This window comes from Petaurus breviceps, unplaced genomic scaffold (assembly GCF_028583685.1).
Source record: "Petaurus breviceps papuanus isolate PSGF00001 unplaced genomic scaffold, PetGlider_PUasm1.0 229, whole genome shotgun sequence".
Lineage (NCBI taxonomy): Eukaryota > Metazoa > Chordata > Mammalia > Diprotodontia > Petauridae > Petaurus > Petaurus breviceps.
The window spans coordinates 26,012,244-26,034,165 of NW_027185903.1; the positions used below are offsets into that span (position 1 = coordinate 26,012,244).

A 21,922-nucleotide genomic window follows, 5' to 3' on the forward strand; every position below is an offset into this window, starting at 1 on the left:
CCACAAAATAACAAATCATCAATCACCTCAGAGCAGAAATAAGCACAGAAATAAGCATTGTCCTCCTAACACAATTTGAGAAGACCCCAGGAAACACCTGACCTCCAGAGGTGGAGGTTGGGTCTGAGTGAAATGTCAGGCCTACTCTCAAGAAACAACAAACAACAAGCACTGGAGGCAGCTCGATTGAGAGATAGCCTCAGTTTTAGAAACTTTCATTTTGCGGACATCATGGGAGTCTGATGGCTGAGCATGAGATTGAAGAACCTTCCGCTGTCAAGGGAGGTGAAGCACACCTTTGCTGATCAGATGTGTCCCCAACTGTGGCTATAGGGACAAGGAGCTAGCACATATCTGGTGAGTGCAGTAGTGAGGGGTGGGGCCCTGTTAACTGTGGGCACTTGCAGAAGAACAGAGTCCCTGGTTTCAGTTCCAGGGCTTAGAGAACAGCTGTAGTTGGCAATTACCACAGGGAGCAAGATCATTTGAAGGACAGTGTGGCTGGGAGTCCTAGGGGGTCCTGTGGCTTAAGAATGGAAAGGTGAGACCAAGATTGGGCCCTGAGACAATTCTCAGAAAATAACACTAAGAAGGACCTGAGACTTGGGGTATCATTCCTCATACCTCAGGAATAATGCTTGATTAGACTAATAGCTGTTTAAAAATAATTTTTTAAATAAATAAAAATTAGAAAGCTAAGGAGAAAGAACCCAACCATAGATAGCTACTATGGGGACAGAGAAAATCTAGCTTCATACCCAGAGGAAGATAATGGAGCTTTAAAAAGCCACTCCTTTTTAAATGAGAATTGTCAAATGATTCCCATCACAAAGAGTTTTTAGAAGAACTTAAAAAGCACTTTAAGAATCAAATATGAGAGATTGAGGGAAATTTTTTTTAAAAAAGGGCAATCCAAGAAAATCAAGAAAATTATGAATAAGAACTGGAGTTACAAACAAAGGTAGTTTACCCAGCAAAGTTAAGTATAATTCTGAATGAAGAAGAAAAGGACATTTAACAAACTGAAAGACCTTCAGGTCTTTGTGACAAAATCCCCAGAACTTAAGAGAAAATTTGACAAATAATGTCCAGGAGAAATGTAAGGTAAACTTTAAAGACCAATTATAAGGGACTCAATAAGGTCAAATAGTTTACTTTGAATATGTAAAAATATTAGCAGTACTGTTAAGATTGTCATCATTATTTGGGTAGTTTAAAAGAAAGGCATTGGCTAAGATGATTATGATGGGGTGATTCTAAAAAGAATAAAACTATGTAGGGAGAGATAAAAAAGAAATTATCTCGTGCAAATGAGGCATAAAAGAAAAAAATTGATACAGAAGAAGTTAGTAGCAAGGAGGGCAGATAGTGCTGGAAACTTACTCTCACTGGGAATGGGTTAAAGAGGGAAATACATCTATATCTCTCTCTTTGTATATATACACATATATATGTACACATACACACATACATATTATATGTGTATGTATATTTATATGTGTATATGTGTGTGTATTTTTAAAAGTCTTCTAAATTCAGAAAGAAATGAGAGGTTAAGAGAATGGGTGAGGATAAGGGAGGGACTTTTAGAGGGGTGAGTAAGTTAAGGAATGGGAAGGTGTGATTGATAGTAATGGAATATAAAGATCCCACTGTATTGGCTTGGTTTTCAAACTGATTGTGTTAAAACCCAGAGCTTGTTAATCCCACCAGTGGAATGGACTTGTTGATGTGAACAGAAAATCCTGAACTGGGAGGAGCGGGTGACGTAGATTTGGAGAGACAAGAGAGAGGCAGAAGAACTTTTTGGAAGCAGCACCCTCGTGGAGGCAGAGAGAGAGAGAGACTAAGAGGATTGCAGAAGGCCACTTTGAATCACCCTGGACTTTTGAGACCTGCCCCCAGAGCTGCCAAGGACTGAGGAGACATGGCTGTTTTGCTGGTACTTTGTCTGTCTGTTTTGATGTTGTTTTGCCAGATTTGTCCACTGGTGAAAGACAGTCCTGTTGAAGAAGTCCTGGAACCTGGCTGTTGGCTAAGAGCTCCTGAGACTGTCCTGCAGACAGAGAGTGGATACTGTCCACTGGTGAAGGACAGTGCTGTTGTTGCAGGGGTCTGGAGACTGTCCTGCAGACGGAGTGAATACTGTCCACTGGTGAAGGACAGTTCTGTTGTTGCAGTGGTCTGGGAACCTTGTTGTTGGTTCCAAAGCCCTGAAGAAGGATTTTCTTGTTGTATGTTTACAGAAATCCTGGGAGAGGGCTTTGCTAATGTGTTCAGGGGTTCTAGGACTGTTCTGCAGACAGAGGATGAATTAATGAAGAGACTGGGAATGTATCTTGTGACCTTGCTAAGCCTTGTCTCCCCAGGAACTAAGATTGCTGAGAACTTGCCTCCTGTCAAGATGAAGAAAAGACATCCATTTGGGTATTAAGTGCTGTGCTTAAACTTGATGTAACTCTGGGGTGGATTCAATTGTGATTCAGGGGTGGGGATCTTTTGACCTTTTTGTGTTCTATGGTTGAACAAATGAATGTACTTTACTTATGTTTGGAAACTAATCTCCATTTGAGAAGAGGGGTTTTGTGATGGACTAAATGAAGGTACAGCCTAGGGGTGGAGTAGTATTTAGAACAGGGACTTTGTAATTGATTGAATGAATGGAAGGTGGGTAGTATTGGAGATTATTTAATCACACTTAGTAAATGCTGTATTTTGAATGATGTCATGTTTTGACCTTCTCTGTTCTTGGTTTGTCACTGAATAAAATGGAGAGCACCTATGCTGGTATTTTGAACCTTGGGAAGTTGCCTTTCCTTGGCATTACATTACAGAAGGCTAGGCAGTGGGTAGACGTAAAGCAGAGGAATAAGGAGAAATAGGGTAAATAAGGTAAGAAGCATAGTGAAGAAAAACAGGAAGGAGGAAAATACTCAACAAATAATTGTAGCTCAGAATGTGAATGGGACAAATTTACCCATAAAACAGAAGTGGATAGCAGATTAAAAATGTGAATTCACCTCTGTGTCTCAGTATCAATTTAGAGGGATATACTCAGTAACAACCCACAGGTATGTGTGTGTGAGTGTGTGTGTGTTTTAATATCTTTATCAATTATTTGTGCAATGTTACCCTAGTTCCAGATTACACAAAAGTGGGAGAAATAAATGACAAGTTGAATCTAAAAAGATCCAAAATGAGAAAATATCCAAAAGGATTTGAATGGATTTAAATGATGGTCCAAATCTAATATAATTATCCCTTCCACATCATGGTGGTTAGGTGTACAGCACCCCCTGAACTAGAAAATCCTTGTAAAATATTTTTGGCCCTTGCTTCACATCAGAGAAGAAGTCTGAGTTTTTTCTTTTTTCTTTTATGGGGTCTTTAAAGTATTAAAAGATAAAATATATTGACATATAGTGCTATACAAGTATTTTATGCATTTCCAAATTTCTAAATGTCTTCTGTATCATCTGCTGGACTATGCGCATTGTCTGAGGCTCCCACAAAACTCCCTGAAAATTCCCATTTAATTTCTTATGCTGACCCACAGTATATCATAACTGCAATGGGGAAAGTTGTGATGTGGAAGGGATAACTGTAATATGAAAACTAGAGATATGTATAGCTTTATACATGGTTAGAAAAAATTAATAGGTCCAAAATAGGAGTTTGTTTTGTGAAAAGATCTGGGGTTTAGAAAGACTATAAACTCAATATTTGCCAACAATGCAATGTGGCAGCAAAAAAAAAAAATCAATTAATTCTTTATTATTTTTTAACAGCAGCACATATATTATGAGTGAAGTGATAGTCCCATTGTTCTGTGTCCTATGTTACACTTTTGGACTTTATGAACCTGAATGGGAAAAGAGAGAAGAACAGTTAAACTCCTAAACCTTTAGAGTTTACAGGTAGCTGTGAGATAAGAGGTACATTTAAGGGTCTTTTCAAGTAGCTTTCCTCAGCTCATCCTTTTCCACATAATTTTTACACAACTATAATCTAGGTACCAAAGCTAGATCTGAAAGGAGGAAGGTAAGGATGTCTTAAAGATTCCCACCTAACCACTTCAGCTTCCTGGGGCATTGAATCCTTTGAACTCAAGTGTTCCTAATCTGATGAGAAGCTTGTCAATTGACTACAGGGAAAATTTAATAAATAGCTTTATATTCTATTGAAATATTCTCAGGGGTGGAGCCAAGATGGCGGAGTAGAAGCAGGACTTCCCCGTGGCTCTGGCTTCCACCTTTCCCAATTCATGTAAAAAGGGGACTCTAAACAAATGTTGGAGCTTCAGAACCCACAAAATGACACAGAGAAGCTAACCTCTTGCTGAGGACAGCCTGCCAGGCTGGCAGGAATTGGCCAGCACAGCTCTCTGGGAGCTGAGCCCAGCTACACATGGAGGCTTTAGCCCCAGGGTGGGCCTGACCAGCCTCAGGCTCAAGGGACCCCAGATCAGCAGCAGCTATGGCCTTTTCCAGAATTATCAACACATAGATTTCAAGGACAAAGCGAGAGGTCAGTGCAGTCTGGACTTTGGGACCAGTAAGTGGGAGTGTGTGGCTTTTGCCCCTGGGGCAAGAAGCCACTGAGATGCTGGCACAGTCAGCCAGGCCACACACAGCCACGTGGCATCTTCAGCTCCTGGCCTGCAGAGTGTAGGGGGACCAAGCACCAGTTTGAGGGGGTATCACTCTTGCTTTAACCTGCTTGGATCTGTCCAGCTTGCCAGAGAGAGTGGAGGCTTCAGAAAGGGCACACATCTAATACCTCCAGCAGCTGAGAAAACACCAACATTTGGGATGAAAGCTCCCCTGTCTGGTGGCAGAGTCTTACTGTTGCAAAAAGCCCAGGGGTCAAGTGACTGAGGGGCGACATGACCAGGCAAAGGAAACAAAGCAGATAGAAGATTCCAACATTAGACTCCTATTTTGGAGATAAAAAGGAGCAAAGTATGGAATGGGAGGAAGACAGTGAAGTCAGAACTCCTGCAACAAAAGCTTCAAAGAAAAATACGACCTGGTTATAAGCCATAGAGGACCTTAAGAAGCAGATAAGAGAAGTGGAGGAAAAATTGGGAAGAGAAATGAGAACACTGCAAGAAAATTATGAAATGAGAGTTAACTGCCTGACTGAGGAAAATAACACTTTAAAAAACAGACTGACTCAAATGGCAAAAGAGGCTCAGAAAGGCCATGAGGAGAAGAATTCCTTAAAAAGCCGAATTTGCCAGATAGAAAAAGAATCTCAAAATCTCAATGAGGAGAATCATGGCTTCAGAATTAGACGGGAGCAAATGGAAGCTAATGACTTTATGAGAAATCAAGATGCTGTTAAACAGATCCAAACAAATGAAAGAATAGAAGGCAATGTGAAATATCTCCTGGGAAAAACCACTGACCTGGAAAATAGATCTAGGAGACATAATTTAAAAATTATTGGACTACCTGAAAGCCATGACAAAGGTAAGAACCTAGAAATCATCCTCCAGGAAGTTCTCAAAGAAAACTGCCCTGATGTTTTAGTGAGAGGGCAAAATAGAGGTTGAAAGAATCCACCGATTACCTCCTGAAAACGATCCCCAAAAGAAAACTCCTAGGAATATTATAGCCAGGTTCCAGAATTCCCAGATTAAGGAGAGAATATTACAAGCAGCCAGGAAGAAACAATTTGAATATTGTGGAAACACAATCAGGATAACCCAGGATCTGGCAGCTTCTACACTGAGGCTTGGAAAATGATATTCTTGAGGGCAAAGGAGCTGGGATTAAAACCAAGAGTCACGACGCTCCCTCTTGCTGTAGCTTGGTCCCTCATCCTCTGTTCTCTGAGCCCAGCAGAGGAAACCCCAACCAGAAACTCATAATGTCTATTTACAAGATCCAGGCAAGAGAGATCTTCGACTCTTGTGGAAACCCCACTGTTGAAGTTGATCTCTACACTGAAAAAGATCAGTTCCGAGCTGCTGTGCCCAGCGGTGCTTCTACTGGTATCCATGAAGACTTGGCACTCCAAGACAATGATAACAACCGCTACATGGGGAAAGGTGTCTCAAAAGCGGTTGAGCACATCAATAAAACTATTTCCCCGACCCTGATTAGCAAGAAACTGAATGTTGTGGAGCAGGAGAAGATTGACAAACTAATGATAAAGATGGATGGCTCTGAGAATAAATCTAAATTTGGTGCAAATGCCATATTGGGAATGTCTCTGGCTGTTTGTAAGGTCAGAGATGCTGAGAAAGGTGTCTACCTGTACCGCCACATTGCTGACCTTTCAGGCAATGATGAAGTCATCCTGCCATTTCCAGCCTTCAACATGATGAATGATGGCTCCCATGCTGGTAACAAGCTGGCTATGAAGCAGTTCATGATCCTCTCTGTTGGACCAGCAACCTTTAAGGAGGCCATGCACATTGGAGCTGAGGTCTACCACAACCTGAAGAGTGTGATTAAGCAGAAATATGGATAGGACGCCACCAATGTGGGGGATGAGGGCGGCTTTGCTCCGAACATTCTGGAGAATAAAGAAGCTCCGGAACTGCTAAAGAATGCTATGTAAGTAAGGCTGGCTGTGCTGATAAGGTTGTAATTGGCATGGATGTTGCTGCCTTAGAATTCTTCCACTCTGGGAAATATGACTTGGACTTCAAACCTCCTGACGATCCCAGCAGATACATCACCCCTTCTGAGCTTGGAGACCTCTACAAGAGCTTCATCAAGGACTATCCAGTAGTGTCTATTGAAGATCCTTTTGACCAGGATGATTGGGAAGCTTGGAAGAACTTCACTGCTACTGCAGGCATCCAGGTGGTAGGGGATGACCTCACAGTGACCAATCCCAAGTACATTGAAAAGGCTGTGAATGAGAAAGCCTGCAACTGTCTCCTACTCAAAGTGAACCAGATTGGCTCTGTTACCAAATGTCTCCAGGTGTGCAAGCTGGCACAGACCAATGGGTGGGGAGTAATTGTTTCCCATTGTTCTGGGGAGACTGAAGATACCTTCATTGCAGACCTGGTGGGTCTCTGCACTGGGCAGATCAAGACTGGTGCTCTCTGCCGATCTGAGCATCTGGCCGAGTATAACCAGCTTCTCAGAATTGACGAAGAGCTGGGCAGCAAGGCTAAATATGCTGGACAGAACTTCAGAAACCCTCAGGCCAAGTAAGCTCTGTGGCCAGGAGGCCGAAGAGCTCGAAGGCTCCAGGCACCTCTGTAGAAGTCGGCTCCTGTCTTAAGAATGGGCAGCACCAGTACTAGATCAGTTTTGTTTTGTGGGCAGGGGCCTCTGCTGCTTAACTTCCCTCTCCCCTCCACCTTTCCATGATGTTCTCACTGCTTCATTAGTACTGTCTTACACCAGAGACTTCCTGATCATCTGGCTCTCTGTCAGCAGACCCTTGTCATCCCGTGACTGGGATAGAGTGACCTGTTCTCACCCCCAACCCTGGTGTTGATGTGTGAAGCCATACACTTGTGATGCAGCCCCAATGAGCCCCCAGGCCAGATCCTTAGTGGCTTCTATGTGCAGAATAAAAGTATTCAGTAACCCAAAAAAAACCCAAGAATCATCTACCCAGCAAAACTAAGTATCCTCTTTCAGGGGAAAATATGGTCATTTAGTGGAATAGAGGACTTTCAAGCATTCTTGCTGAAAAAACCAGAGTTGAACAGAAAATTTGACATTCAGATACAAGAAGCAAGAGAAGCATGAGAAGGTGCACATGGAAAAGAAATCATAGGGAACTTATCAGAGTTGCACTATTAACATTCCTACATGGAAAAACAGTAATTGTAACTGATGAAACTTTTCTCAGTAGTTGAAGGGAATAGAAATATATATGTGTGTGTGTCTATATATGAGGGTATATGGCCATATGAATACATATGTGAATGTGTGTATATATACTTACAGGTATACATAGATAGAGGGCACAGGACCAATTTAACAGGAAGGGATGTTACTTAAGAAATTAAGAGGTGAGAGAGGAATATAATGAGAGGAGATGGGGAGAGACAGAATGGGTTAAACTATCTCATACAGAAGAGGCAAGGGAAAATGGTTACAAAGGAGGGGAAGAATAGGAAGGCAAAAGGGAATGGGTCAACCTTATTCCCATTGAATTTGGCTTGGGGAGGGAATGAAATACACACTAAATAGGATGTCTCACCCTACATGAGAGTAGGGGGGAAGGGAATGAGAGGGGGGATGATGGAAGGGAGGGCAGGCTGGGGGGGGGAAGTTGGAAGCACTCACTTTTGAAAAGGGACAGGGTCAAAGTAGAGAATAGAACAAGTGGGAGATGGGATAGGAGGGAGGGAAATATAGTCAGTCTTTTACAATATATCTACTGTGTTATTGTTTTGCATTAGCCACAATGTACATACTATACTGAACTGCTTATCTTCCCAGTAAGGGTGGGTGACAAGGGAGGAAGGAAATGAATCTGGAATTCAAAGTTTTAAAATTAAATATTCAAATATATATACTATTATTAATACTATTTTACATGTAATTGGAAAATAAGATATACAGGCACTGGGGCATAGAGATCTACTGGAAAAGTCGAAAGGGGTATGGGAGAAAATATGGGAGAGAGCAGATTGGAGGAGGGGATATCCTGTGGGACTGCTATTTTGGGGTGGTGGGCAGGGGAACTCCTCACTGGGCCTCAGCAGACACCAGGCACTGCCACTAGGACCACAGTTCAGCACCAAGTAAGCTGCCAGACGCCTACAGCCTAGAGCAGTTCTAGTCAACTCCAGCGACCCCCCCCCCCCACTTCAGTATAGCACCAGATTTGATGGTACCCTGGGGGCCTCAGGGTAAAATCAGCACAGCACCAGATAAAGAGCCAGGGCCTATAGGCACTGGCATTTAAGAGAAAGAAAAAAGCCACCCCCCTCAAAAAGAAAACTACGAGTGGAAAAACAACAAAAAAAGAATAAGACCATAGAAAGTTATCATGACAATGGGGAAAACCAAGACACAAACTCAGAAAAGGACAACAATGTCAAAACACCATGGGCAAAACCCCAAAGAAAAAGAGGAACTCATCTCAAGTCCCTGGCCTCCCCTAAGTAATTGGGGTTAAGTAACTTGCTCAAGGTTGCATGGCTAGGTGTTTCTGGGTGGGTGCTAAGTGTCTGAGCCCGGGATTCGATCCCCAAGTCATCCCGACACTGGAGCCGGTGCTCTTACTCGCTGTGTTACCTGGCTGCCCCTGCTGTGCTACCTGGCCACCCCCAGCCTCTTTTATAAGATAAAGACAATGAAGCAAACAGGGTTAAGTGACTTGCAAAGGGTCACACAGGCAGTAAGTCTCTAAGACTAGATTTGAACTCAGGTCTTCCTAACTCCAGTTTCAGCACTCTATCCACTGCACCCCAAAGCTGCCTCCAGAATAATCTTACTCTGAGGATAAAGAAGGTCCTTTAGTATTTATAGTGCCTCAGAGTCAAAATTATGAACATTGAATTACCATTATATAGTAAAATATAAAAGTTCCAGTAATTAGAAATTTCTGATTAACGAGACCCTGCACAAAAGCAAGTTTACTGTTGGAGATAAAACACTGTAAAACTATCATTCCAAAAGAAAACACACCTTTTATATTTTGTACAAATTATCTGGGGTAAAGTAAAATAATTGTTTATTTACTTTGAAACCTCATAAGATTTTATATCTTAAAAAAATCATTAAGGTGAAATATTTGGGGAATACTCAAGGTAACTGTGAGTTGCAGCAGAAAAGACAAACTCTCACTAGTCCAGCAAGTATCAAAGTGGGGGGGGGAGGTTGATGTTATGTCAAATGAGTTATTTAAGAAATCTAAGAACAAACAATAAGTACATAGTACAGAGGTGGCCAGAAGCATGTAGGCATTGGGCAAAGACAATATCCAGAAAAATCTGGCCTTACAGATCAAGGGGGTGATCCAGGTAAACCTAGAGACTATGTGTGTGTATACCATCAAGACCTAAGGAAATGTCCTAGTCAGAAAAGCCCAGTCTGGATGATCAGTCTGTGGAAGGTAAACCAGAGAACTCTTGAAACTCTTGACATACCATGAATCAGACCATGGACCACGATGAGCCAGAGATATTTGGAGTCTGCATCTGTGTGACTAAATCTAAGCCAGGATAAAGAACCTGCAAAACTCAGGCAGAGAAGGCAATGATCAGATTACTTTAGTGACTTAACCAAGCCTAAGATGTGTATCCAAGGGTTCAAAAATCATCAGCTCTCTGGCTTAAGCCCCTTAAGTAACACAGAGCTCAGTATTTGGAGGAAATAGTGGAAAGGTCCCAGATAATGTGGAACAGGACAAAACATGGTCTAGGAAGGACTTCTCATCCTTCTATAAATGCAAAGTTTCCATTCAGGAAGCAATGCTGGAAATATGAATAAAAAAGAAGACATCAAAGATAAAGAAATACTTTGGATCCAGAGTTACCCAAGTCTCAAATTCAGAAGGAGAGAATAATCCCTTTACCTATGAAAACAAAACCTCAACCAACAACTTGGTCAAAAGGTCGACTAGAATTACTGGAAGAAATAAAATGAGTAAGAGCTTTAAAATAACAAGATGGCATTATAAATGAAGTAAGAGTTTAGAACAAAGGAGTATAAGGTATAGGAGGTGCCCAGGTGACAGACTACATGAAATAGACAAAATAAAAATCAATTATTCCATATGACAACACTAAATAAAGGAACAAAAGCAAAAGTCTGAAAAAAAAAAGCAAAAGAACATGAGCATTATTTTCTAGTCAAAATAAAGAACCAGGAAAATAAGAGAAAAATCTAAGAATCATTTGACTACCTGGAACATACACTTGAATTAAAAACAACAATAGCAGCAACCACCTGGATACCATATATAGAGAAATCAGCAATAAAATTGCCCTAGGGCAGAGTGAAAAAAGAATATAATGGTTAGTTCATTTTTTTTAAAAAAAAAAAAAGGGAAGAAGAAAAAGGAAAACTCTCGGGAATATCAACCACAAAATGCAGAGCTTCTAGATAAAAGAAAAAAAATATTGGGCCCCGCCCTCCTTGGGTGGGGGCGGCGGAGACCTGGATCCTAAACTAGCCAGTCAGAACCGGAGCTATGGAGAGCAGCACAGGTCGGCAGCCAGCCAGGTAAAGGAGACTGAGGTCCCCTCAACCTTGAGCAACCATGTCAAAGCCCAGTGCTCCACCTCCATATGAAGACAGAAACCCCCTTTATCCTCCTCCTCCACCAGGGGGAGGTTACCCAGCCTACCCCCAGCGAGGCTTTGGACTCCCAGCTGGATATCCTCAGCCTATGCCTATCCATCCGATGCCCATGAACTTTGGCAGAACTGAAGTCTATGGAGGAGAGGAACCAGCAGTGAGTGACAATTTGGGGACTGGAGATAGGGAGCACAAGAAGGTCCGACACTGCTTCATCCAGAAGGTTTATGCCACCATCTCAGGCCAGTTGCTCATCACAGTTGCCATTATTGCTATTTTCACCTTCGTGGATCCTGTTCGCGGTTTTGTGAGGAGGAATTTGGCTGTCTACTATGCTTCCCATGCTATCTTCCTGGCTACATACCTGACCCTTGTCTGCTGCCAGGAACCCAGGCTCCGATTCCCATGGAATATCATCCTGTTGACCATCTTTACTCTAGCAATGAGCTTCATGACTGGCTGCATAGCCAGCATGCATAACACTAAAGCGGTCATCTTGGCCATGATTATTACTGCCATTGTCACCATTGCTGTCACCATATTCTGCTTCCAGACAAAGGTGGACTTCACATCAAGTGCAGGGCTCTTCTGTGTGCTTGGGATTGTGTTGACGGTGACTGGGATTATCACTGCTATAGTGTTGGCTTTCAAATACGTATACTGGCTCCATATGTTGTATGCTGCCCTCGGGGCTATTGCTTTTACTCTGTTTTTGGCATATGACACAAAGCTGGTCTTGGGGAACAGGAAGCATACCATTAGCCCAGAGGAATACATCACAGGCACCCTGCAAATCTATACAGACATCGTCTATATCTTAACCTTTGTGCGGCAGCTTCTGGGGGATCACAATTAAGTGGAGGGCAGACACAGGCCGGGAAGGCGCAGTGGTGGCGGTGGCCTGGCGGGCGCAGGCCGGGAAGGGACGGCGGCGGCAGGCGCAGGACAGGAAGGCGTGGCGGAGAAAGCACGGTGGCCTGGGCGGGAAGTCGTGGCGAGGCTGGCGGACGCAGGCCTGGAAGGGGCCTGATCAACTCGGAGGGCAAGTCTTTCCATCAACCACAAGGTCCACTACCAGGCCTATCACCAAAGGGCTGGGACTGGAAAGAGCAAGGTAAGAAGCAAATACAGGGGCCCCTATACTGGACAGCAAACACTCCTGGGGCTACCACTTCATAGCCCAGAAATCTTTAAAAAAAAAAAAAGCCCCTTTCAGGACCTCCAAAGACAAGGATGACAGAGTGAACCCCACTTGCTCCAAACCCCCCCTCTGACCCTGAAAATATAGTAACTATTGTCCAGGGCAAAACCCTCTACAGTAAAGGCTTGGGATCCTAGAGGAAGGGTGTGGTTAGGACCCTGCCTCAAAATGGGTAGAAAGCAGACTACAAAGACAAAGACTCTAGAGTCCTACTATCCTCAGAGGGAGGAACCAACCTCAGAGGGAAACAATGTGGACTCCACACCCACAGCTGAGACTTCAACAGGGAATGGATCCCAAGCACAGAAGGCTCTCCTAGATGAGATCAAAAGGAACTTTGAAAGCAAAATGAGAGAGATAGAAGACAAAATGAATAATTCCCTCAAAATGAAAATAGCAGAATTCGAAAAACATTATAATGAGGAAAACATCTCTCTAAAAAGAAAAGTGTATGATATGGAAAAGGAGCTTCAAAAATTAACCAAGGGAAATGATTTGCTAAAAACCAGAATTAAACAAATGGAAACAAATAACTCTATGAGGAACCAAGAATTAGCCAAGCAAAACAACAAAAATGAAAAATTAGAAAAAGAGGTAAAATACCTCAAAGAAAAAATAACTGACCTAGAAAACAGATCCAGGAGAGATAATCTGAGAATCATAGGCCTACCAGAAAATTATGATGAAAAAATGAGCCTGGACAACATTCTCCAAGAGCTCGTTAAGGAAAACTGCCCTGAGATACTAGAACCTGAGGGGAAAATAGAAATCGACAGAATCCACCGGACACCTGCTGTAAGAGATCCCAAACTGAAAAATCCTCGAAATGTTGTGGCCAAACTCCAGAACTACCAGATAAAAGAGAAAATACTTCAAGTGGCCAGAAAGAAACAATTCAAATATCGAGGGTCCACAGTGAGGATTGCACAGGATTTGTCAGCCTCCACACTGAAAGATCGGAGGCAGTGGAATACAATTTTCAGGAAGGCAGAACAGCTCGGATTACAACCAAGGATCACATACCCAGGGAGACTGAGCATATTCTTCCAGGCAAAGAGATGGTCATTCAATGATATAACAGAGTTCCAGACCTTCTTGATAAAAAAGCCAGAACTCAATGGAAAATTCAACCTCCAATTACGAGAAGCAACAGTGACTTAGAAAGGTAAACAAGGAGAACACACATCATTTTAGAGGGAAAGAGGGGAGGGAGAGGAGCTTCGCATGAGATCTGTTCCTGTCATTCTTGATGCGAAGAAATAATAGCATACCTCATTAAGTATAACAATATCCTACAGGTAGTAGGAGGGGGAAAGGGTTATAAAAGGGGGGGTGGGAGTGGTTTGTAGGGAGGGAAGTAGTAAGGGGAAAAGGGGAGGAAAAGGGAGGGGGACCGAAAAGGGAACACTGAGGGAGGCGATGGTCAAAAGGAAAACTATTAAGGGGGGGAAGGGAGAAGGGAGGGAAAATACGAACATTAACAGGGGCAGGAATAGGATGAGGGAAAAGAAACAGATAACAATCATAACTGTAAATGTGAATGGAATGAACTCTCCTATAAAACGGAGATGGATAGCAGAATGGATTAGAAATCATAATCCTACAATATGCTGTTTACAAGAAACACATCTGAAACAGAGGGATACACACAAGGTAAAGGTAAAAGGTTGGAGTAAAATATATCATGCCTCAGCTAAAGTAAAAAAAGCAGGGGTAGCAATCCTTATCTCAGATAAAGCAAATGCAAAAATTGACCTAATTAAAAAGGATAAGGAAGGAAACTATATCCTGTTAAAAGGCACCATCGAGAATGAAGCAATATCACTACTTAACATATATGCACCAAGTGGTGTAGCATCCAAATTCCTAGAGGTGAAGGTAAAGGAATTAGAGGAAGAAATAGATAGCAAAACTATACTAGTGGGAGACCTTAATCTCCCCCTATCTGAACTTGATAAATCCAACCTCAAAATAAACAAGAAAGAAGTTAAGGAGGTGAACAGGATTTTAGAGAGGATAGGTATGATAGATCTCTGGAGAAAACTGAATGGGGATAAAAAGGAATATAGTTTCTTCTCAGCGGTTCATGGCACATACTCAAAAATTTACCATGTTCTAGGGCATAAAAACCTGACAATTCTATGCAGTAAGGCAGAAATATTAAATGCATCATTCTCAGATCATGATGCAATAAAAATTATATGCAATAAAGGGCCAGGAAAAGACAGACTAAAAACTAACTGGAAATTAAACAATTTGATCCTAAAGAAGGAGTGAGTCAAACAAGAAATTATAGAAACAATCAGTAATTTCATTCAAGAGAATGATAATAATGAGACAACATACCAAAATCTGTGGGATGCATTAAAGGCAGTTCTTAGGGGAAGTTTTATATCCCTGAGTGCATACGTGATTAAATTAGAGAAAAGGGAGCTCAACAAATTGGGCATGCAATTAAAAAACCTAGAAAAAGAACAAATTCAAAATCCCCAATTAAATACTAAACTAGAAATATTGAAGACTAAAGGAGAGATTAATAAAATCAAAATTAAGAAAACTATTGAACTAATAAATAAAACCAAGAGCTGGTTTTATGAAAAAACAAACAAAATTGATAGACCCTTAGTTAATATGATAAAAAAGAAGAAAACCAAATTATGAGTATCAAAAGTGAAAATCTACCTCCAATGAAGAGGAAATCAAAACAATAATTAGGAATTATTTTTCCCAATTGTATGCACATAAATTTGACAATCTTAGGGAAATGGATGAATATTTAGAAACATACAAGTTGCCCAGATTAACTGAAGAGGAAGTAAATTACTTAAATAATCCCATCTCAGAAAAAGAAATTGAACGAGCCATCAGTCAGCTCCCTAGGAAAAAATCTCCAGGGCCAGATGGATTCACTAGTGAATTCTATCAAACATTTAAAGAACAATTGATTCCAATACTCTACAAACTATTTGGGAAAATTAGTGAAGAAGGAGTCCTACCAAAATTCTTTTTATGACACAAATATAGTACTGATACCTAAATCAGGAAGAGATAAAACAGAGAGAGAAAATTATAGACCAATCTCCCTCATGAATATAGATGCAAAAATTCTAAATAAAATACTAGCCAAAAGACTCCAGCAACTTATCTCAAGAATAATACACTTTGATCAGGTAGGATTTATTCCAGGAATGCAAGGATGGTTTAATATTAGGAAAACCATCAGTATAATTGAGCATATCAACAATAAAACTAGCAGAAACCACATGATCATCTCAATAGATGCAGAAAAGGCTTTTGACAAAATACAACATCCATTCCTATTAAAAACATTAGAAAGTATAGGAATAAATGGAGCCTTCCTTAAAATAATAGGTAGCATCTATTTAAAGCCATCAGCAAGTATTATATGCAATGGGGAGAAGCTGGAAGCATTTCCCATAAGATCAGGGGTGAAACAAGGGTGTCCCCTATCACCCCTCTTATTCAATCTGGTACTAGAAATGTTAGCAGTAGCAATTAGAGAAGAAAAAGAAATCAAAGGAATCAAGTTAGGCAAAGAAGAGACCAAGCTATCACTCTTTGCAGATGATATGATGATATACTTAGAGAATCCTAGAGAATCAAGTAAAAAAACTACTTGAGACAATAAATAAATTTGGCAAAGTTGCAGGATATAAAATAAACCCACATAAATCCTCGGCATTCCTATATATTTCCAATGAAACTCAACAGCAAGAAGTAGAAAGATAAATCCCATTTAAAGTTACTGTAGACATTATAAAATATTTGGGAATCTACCTGCCAAAACAAACCCAGGACCTGTATGATCATAACTACAAAACACTTTTCACACAAATAAAGTCAGATCTAACTAATTGGAAAAATATCAATTGCTCATGGCTGGGTCGAGCTAATATAATAAAAATGACAATTTTACCTAAATTAAATTATATATTTAGTGCCATACCAATTAATTTACCAAAAATCTACTTTATAGAGTTAGAAGAAATAGTAACAAAATTCATCTGGAAGAATAAACAGTCCAGAATATCAAGGGAATTAATGAAAAAAAAAATGCTAGGGAAGGTGGACTAGCTTTACCAGATTTCAATCTGTACTATAAAGCAGCAGTCATCAAAACTACTTGGTACTGGCTTAGGAATAGAGGAGTGGATCAATGGAATAGATTAGGCACACGAGATTCAGAAGTCAACGACTACAGTAATGTATTGTTTGATAAACCCCCAGACCCTGATTTTTGGGATAAGAACTCACTGTTTGACAAAAACTGCTGGGAAAACTGGAATATAATATGACAGAAACTGGACATAGACCATTATCTAACACCATATACCAAAATCAAGTCTAAAGGGGTACATGATCTAGGTATAAAGGTTGATACTGTAAGCAGTCTGCTAAAACAAGAAATAGTTTACCTATCAGACTTGTGGAGAGGGAATGACTTTATGACGAAACAGGAATTAGAGAACATTATAAAATGTAAAATGGATAATTTTGACTACATGAAATTGAAAAGTTTCTGTACAAATAAAGCCAATGTAACCAAGATTAAGAGGGAGGTGGGAAATTGGGAAAGAATCTTTACAACCTATGTCTCTGACAAAGGACTCATCTCTAAAATATACAGAGAACTGAGTCAAATTTATAAGAATACAAGTCAGTCCCCAATTGATAAATGGTCAAAGGATATGAACAGGCAGTTTTCAGAGAAAGAAATTAAAGCTATCTATAAGCACATGAAGAAATGCTCTAATTCACTATTGATTAGAGAAATGCAAATCAAAACAACTCTGAGGTACCACATCTCACCAGTCAGATTGGCTAAGATGACAAAACAGGAAAATGACAAATGCTGGAGAGGATGTGGGCAAACTGGAACACTAATGCATTGTTGGTGGAGTTATGAACTGATCCAGCCTTTCTGGAGAGCAATCTGGAACTATGCCCAAAGGACTATAAATACTTTCATACCCTTTGATCCAGCAGTACCACTCCTAGGGTTATATCCCAAAGAGATCATAGAAATGGGAGAAAGACCCATATGTACAAAAATGTTTATAGCAGCTCTTTTTGTTGTGGCAAAGAATTGGAAATTAAGGGGGTGTCCATCAATTGGGGAATCACTGAACAAGTTGTGGTATATTCATGTTATGGAATATTATTGCACTATAAGAAACGGGGAGCAGGCGGTCTTCATATTTACCTGGAGAGGCTTAAAAGAACTGATGCTGAGTGAGAAGAGTAGAACCAGGAGGAATTTGTACACAATTACAGACACAACGTATGTGTGATGACCAACTTTGATAGACTGGACTCTTCTCAACAATGCAGGGATATAAGTCAATCCCAAAAGACGCATGATGGAGAGAAAAACGTGCATCCAGATAAAGAACTAGAAAGAACTAAATTTATATCCAGGTGGAAGCAAAATACCTGATCTTTTTCATTCTCTTATTTGATTTTATGTCCTCTTTACCATTTTTCATTCCAGCTGGTACTATCCATCCTTATAACCTGACCATTGTATAATGTGAAAGTATTTACAGATCCTATACTTGATTATAAGTTGCCATGGGGGGTGGGAGGGAGGGGGACAAAAATGTGAAATTCAAGGAATTGTGGAATTGAATCCTGTAAACTAAAAGGAAACAAACAAATTAATAAATTAAAGAATTAAAAAAAAGAAAAAAAAACAATTAAGTGGAGGGCTCCCTTCTTGCCTATGCTCCTTTCCTTTCTCTTTCTGGATTGGCCAGTCATTGCCATGGCCCTTTTCTCTCAGTAACTCAGTAACACTAAAGGTTTCACTTATTATTGTGAGATCTAGTGGGAGCAGTCCTGTCTGGGGCTTGTCTGTAGGGAGGGATATGCTGGACTGGAGAAGCCAGTGAGCAACTTACTCTCTTCTCACTTGTCCAAGGCTGAAGCCAAGGTTCCTTCTTTTTGTCAATACCGTCCTGTCAGGGGCATATGATGAGATCATTCTGTCTCAGTAACTAAAGGGAAACAAGGTGCAGGAATGATTTCAAGGAAATGTGATGTCCATTCTCTCTTCAGGGGATTCCATTCTGAGTTGCTATCCATAATACCCTTCCTCTCTGGCATTTTACCCTATGGGCTTGGAGAATGGGGTGCCTACTCTTTCTTGCACTAGGCTCCCAAAATCCTGTCTTCTTCTTAGTCTTCCCCTCACCCTTTGTACAGACATGATCCACTGATAATGTATATATTATTTAGTGGGGGTTGGGCACAATATCTAACAGTGTCCAGCCCTGGACCACCTACCATAAATCGTGACCTCTGCCTAAGGCCAGAGGGAGAACCTCAGTCTCTACCTATCTCCATCTGGCTCCTTCCTACCATCCCAGTCCTGGAATTGCTTCCAGATGGTTGTTTGGCCAATGGGAGTGGGGGTAATTTCCTCTTTGATCTTATTCTCTGGCATCCTAGACTTGCAATGGAAGGATGTGTGGGATGAGTGGGCATGGGTTGATAGCATGACAAGTGTCCCCCCACCAACTTTTGATATCCTGCTTGGGGCTCCTAAAGAGGTGGGGCTAATGACCCAAATGCAGGCAAAGTGTGGAGCTGGCAGGATTACAGACCAAGCTGGGATTGAAAGATGCTCTCCAGGCCTTGATGCTACTTAACTTGTTCTTCACCCAGAGCATCCCACGAGTTTTTGCCTTAGGCCTCTTTTCACAGAATTTTAAACCTGAAAGAGATCCTTATGCTCTCCTAGGGTAAGCCTTCCATAGCACAGAGGTAAAGTGGTTTGCCCTACATCTCACAGAGTGGTAGAGCTACCATTAGTATTTTTTCATACCATGCTTTAATCCTGAGGTAGCTATTGGGGGTGGAAGATATGCCCCCCCCCCACTCTCTTTCCCTCAGGATGGTTAAAGCTGAATCCCCCATCAGGACCTCTCTTCCCTGCTCTACCAGAAGGAAACTTCTGGCTGATTTTTTAACACCAAGTGCCTTATGAGGGAGGTAGGGATTTGAGAAACAGCGTTCTTGATTTAGGCCCAGCACAAGGGTCAAAAAAGGGCCTCTGTATATGATCTTCCAGAGTTGTAACAGAAAATAACAATAAAGTTCTATGTTAGAAAAAAAAGAAAAAATATTGTAAGCATCTGGAATTAAAAAAAAATCAATTTTCAGTTTAAATAAGGAGAATCCATAGTATGGATTACATGAGATGTGACAAGTACCATTATAAGGGAGAGGAGAGCATAGAATTCAGTATTCCAAAAGGTAACAGACAAAAATTTAAAATATATAATAATTGAGTTAGTAAATTCTATACTTCTGTAGGGAAAAAAGGGACTTCAATGAAATAGATAATTTCCAAACATCCCTGATGAAAAGAGCAGTGTCCAATGGACATTTTGAAATACAAATAAACAATTGAAGAGCAACATAGAAAAATAAATTCATTTCAAAGATTTATGAACCATGATGATAATTTTTATTAAAAATACTAATGGGGGAGAAAAACAAAAGATTCTTCAGAATTGTAATGCTTTCAAGGTTCTTGCAGGGAATTAAATATGTTCTGGGATTGATTTTTCTATAGTTTAGTTAACATAACCAAAGAACCTTAAACCATAGTACAATTAGTACAAAGAATGTGGGTATACCTTATGGAAGGGTTCATTTAGTTCAGCTAAACTCTGATACATTCAGTATTAAAATGCAGGTGAGATACCCAAAAGGCTGAACTCTACAGAGCACTGGACACTGCATGGATGTCTAAGGGGTTTGGGAAGCGAGGGGAGGAGGGAAGTAATGGAGAAACGTGTTCATAAAATAATAAAAGGGCTTTCTGGGTGTAATAAATGCATCTTTTCATTATCTTTTTTATGTTGTATCATTAAAAAGGTAAGTTAATGGGTAGCAATTGAGAAGAGGAAAGCAGAACAGAAGAAGAAAAGAAAAGAAAGAAAAATAAGTGGAACTTTTATCCATTGCTCAAAAATGAGTTTTTCTACCAACTACTCCTCCCAAACTTCTCTCTACCAAGTTCCATTTGTACCAGATGGTATGATCTATATAATGGCTCTATGGTCCTTAATATTTGACAGCATATCTGTTCCCTATTACATCAGGAGGCATTCACTCCCTGTATTTATAAAGCCAGCTGAAACAAGAAAACAAGGCAGGAAGACCAAGTCTTCATAGCAATTAGAATCTTTTAAATCTTTCATTTCAGTTACATTAATTACATTGCAGTGATTTAGAATGGAATACTGGAAATGCATACCAAGTTATAGATAAGAAGCAATAACTTTCTTTTATGAAATTTAGCCTGTTGGAGTATGCTAATTTCCACTGGTTAACACATTTTGCTAGCTACATTTGGGAACTGCTACTGAATAATTTTAAAACAACATTGATTTAGATGATTTTTTTTCTATTCTTCTCCCTGATTCAAGGAAAATATATGTTGTGCATTGAGATCTGTGAGGAGTCTGAATGAAATCTGCCATTCTGTGCAAGCCTTTGGGCAAAACTCAGTGGCAAAGTTAATGAAAATCATACATCTGGGAATGTTTAAATTACAATGGAGTGGAAACTATTTTGTAACAAAAATCTTAAAAGTAAAAACTACTAAATTCTTTGCCCACACAAAACCTAACAGTTGATTTAATGCAAAAAACATGATATGATATTCTGACCATAAATAAATACAGCAGAATACTTGAATTTAAATCCTGGATCTGCCACTTACTACCTATGTGACCTTAAGCAATTTACTCAAATTCTTTGGGTCTCAGTTTTCTTAACTGTAAAATGAAATATTTGGACTAGATGACCTCTAAAGCTTCTTCCAACTGTGAATTTATGATCCTCAGTGAAAATGCTTTATGATGTGACTTTTTTTCCTATTTTTTTCTGTGAAGTATGCCACCTTCAGTAACTCTAAGAACAAAAGATAGTTATTGTGAGACCAGAAACTGCTACAAGGCTAATTTATCTCCCATTCATTTTTGAAATGATGATATTAGATGAGAATAAAATTTAAACCTACTTTTTGTTGTTTACGTAGCAGTGTGAAACCCATACACACACACTCACACACACACACAATGCCTGTAGGATAAGAGAGGTTAGATGGCATCATATCCAAGATTCCTTACATTTTTAGTACCTCATGACGTGGGGATCTGTGAAAGTCCAGCACTCAGACCTGCCTCTACAATGAAGTAGGTAACTTGAGTATCCTTCATTTCTCTCTTCTGTCAAAATTTTGTTTTCAGTTCTTTGGCACTGCAAAAAGAGCTGCTATAAATTTTTTTGCACCTCCTTAGAGTTCATTTTGATCATGACTGCTCTTTCTTTTAATCTACCCTCCTTCCAATCTACTCTCCTTTCTATCCCACATTCCCCCCCCCCAGTCTGATATGTTTCTGCTTGTGGTGTGTGTGTGTGTATGTGTGTGTGTGTGTGTGTGTGTGTGTGTGTG

General features: G+C 40.3%; 2 pseudogenes; both read left to right on the plus strand.

The window, feature by feature from the left end:
- Nucleotides 1–5,800: 5,800 nt before the first annotated feature.
- On the plus strand, nucleotides 5,801–7,570 carry LOC138167272 (alpha-enolase pseudogene; annotated as a pseudogene).
- Nucleotides 7,571–11,124: 3,554 nt separating this feature from the next.
- LOC138167273 (protein lifeguard 3 pseudogene) lies at nucleotides 11,125–12,090 on the plus strand (annotated as a pseudogene).
- The last annotated feature ends 9,832 nt before the right edge of the window (nucleotides 12,091–21,922 follow it).